The sequence below is a fragment of the Mus musculus genome, chromosome X (assembly GCF_000001635.26).
Source record: "Mus musculus strain C57BL/6J chromosome X, GRCm38.p6 C57BL/6J".
Classification (NCBI taxonomy): Eukaryota; Metazoa; Chordata; class Mammalia; order Rodentia; family Muridae; genus Mus; species Mus musculus.
In genome coordinates, this window is record NC_000086.7 from 121,916,595 (window position 1) to 121,919,227 (window position 2,633).

Below are 2,633 nucleotides of genomic sequence, written 5' to 3' on the forward strand. Positions count from 1 at the left end.
CTGAACAAAACTATTCTCAATGATACCTTGGTCAAGGAGGGAGTAAAGAAAGAAAATAAAGACTTTTTAGAGTTTAATGAAAATGAAGCCACAACATACCCAAACCTATGGGACACAATGAAAGCATTTCTAAGAGGGAAACTCATAGCTATGAGTGCCTCCAAAAAGAAACTGGAGAAAGCACACACTAGCAGCTTGACAACAGATCTAAATGCTCTTGAAAAAAAGGAAGAAAATTCACCCAAGAGGAGTAGACATCAGGAAATAATCAAAATCAAGGGTGAAATCAACCAAGTGGAAGCAAGAAGAATTATTCAAAGAATTAACCAAACGAGGAGTTGGTTCTTTGAGAAAATCAACATGATAGATAAACCCTTAGCTAGACTCACTAGAGGGCACAGGGAAAGCATCCTAATTAACAAAATCAGAAATGAAAAGGGAGACATAACAACAGATCCTGAAGAAATCCAAAACACCATCAGATCCTTCTACAAAAGGCTATACTCAACAAAACTGGAAAACCTGGACGAAATGGACAAATTTCTAGACAGATACCAAGTACCAAGGTTAAATAAGGATCAAGTTAACGATCTAAACAGTCCCATTTCCCCTAACGAAATAGAGGCAGTCATTAATAGACTCCCAGCCAAAAAAAGGCCAGGACAAGATGGGTTTAGTGCATCTTAAACGCGTTCTCACGACCGGCCAGGAAGAACACAACAAACCAGAATCTTCTGCCAAGCCCCAAAAACGAAAGGCCCCCCGCTTACATCTTTAGGAGCCAGAGCGCCAGCGCGCCAGAGCGCCAGAGCGCAGAGCAAGAGCTCTATTGTTTACATCTTTAGGAGCAAGCGAGCAAGAGCCAGAGCCAGAGAGCAAAAGCGCAAGAGCGCAAGCAAAAGAGAGAATGGCGGAAACCCCGTCCCCTGTAAGGAGAATTATCCTTCGCCTAGGACGCATCACTCCCTGATTGGCTGCAGCCCATGGCCAAGTTGACGTCACGGGAAAGGCAGAGTACATGTAGTGGAAAAATACCCTTGGCACATGCGCAGATTATTTGTTTACCACTTAGAACACAGGATGTCAGCGCCATCTTGTGACGGCGAATGTGGGGGCGGCTCCCAACAAGTGCAGAGTTCTATCAGACCTTCAAAGAAGATCTAATTTTAGTCCTGCACAAACTATTCCACAAAAAAGAAGTAGAAGGTACTCTACCCAACTCATTCTATGAAGCCACAATTACTCTGATACCTAAACCACAGAAAGATCCAACAAAGATAGAGAACTTCAATCCAATTTCCCTTATGAATATCAATGCAAAAATACTCAATAAAATTCTCCCTAACCGAATCCAAGAACACATTAAAGCAATCATCCATCCTGAACAAGTAGGTTTTATTCCAGGGATGCAGGGATGGTTTAATATATGGAAATCCATCAATGTAATCCATTATATAAACAAACTCAAAGACAAAAACCACATGATCACCCCATCAAAATTCCAACTCAATTCTTCAACGAATTAAAAAGAGCAATCTGCAAGTTCATCTGGAATAACAAACCTAGGATAGCAAAAACTCTTCTGAAGGATAAAAGAACCTCTGGTGGAATCACCATGCCTGACCTAAAGCTTTACTACAGAGCAATTGTGATAAAAACTGCATGGTACTGGTATAGTGACAGACAAGCAGACCAATGGAATAGAATTGAAGATCCAGAAATGAACCCACACACCTATGGTCACTTGATCTTTGACAAGGGAGCTAAAACCATCCAGTGGAAGAAAGACAGCATTTTCAACAAATGGTTCTGGCACAACTGGTTGTTAACATGCAGAAGAATGCGAATCCATCCGTTCCTAACTCCTTGTACCGAGGTCAAATCTAAGTGGATCAAGGAACTTCACATAAAACCAGAGACACTTAAACTTATAGAGGAGAAAGTGGGGAAAAGCCTCGAAGATATGGGCACAGGGGAAAAAATCCTGAATAGAACAGCAATGGCTTGTGCTGTAAGATCGAGAATTGACAAATGGGACCTAATGAAACTCCAAAGTTTCTGTAAGGCAAAAGACACCCTCAATAAGACAAAAAGGCCACCAACAGATTGGGAAAGGATCTTTACCTATCCTAAATCAGATAGGGAACTAATATCCAGTATATATAAAGAACTCAAGAAGGTGGACTCCAGAAAATCAAATAACCCGATTAAAAAATGGGGCTCAGAGCTAAAAAAAGGAATTCTCACCTGAGGAATATCGAATGGCTGAGAAGTACCTGAAAAAATGCTCTGCATCCTTAATCATCAGAGAAATGCAAATCAAAACAACCCTGAGATTCCATCTCACACCAGTCAGAATGGCTAAGATCAAAAATTCAGGTGACAACAGATGCTGGCGAGCATGTGGAGAAAGAGGAACACTCCTCCATTGTTGGTGGGATTGCAAGCTTGTACATCCACTCTGAAAATCAGTCTGGTAGTTCCTCAGAAAATTGGACATAGTACTACAGGAGGATCCCGCAATACCTCTCCTGGGCATATATCCAGAAGATGACCCAACCGGTAAGAAGGACACATGCTCCACTATGTTCATAGCAGCCTTATTTATAATAGCCAGAAGCTGGAAAGAACCC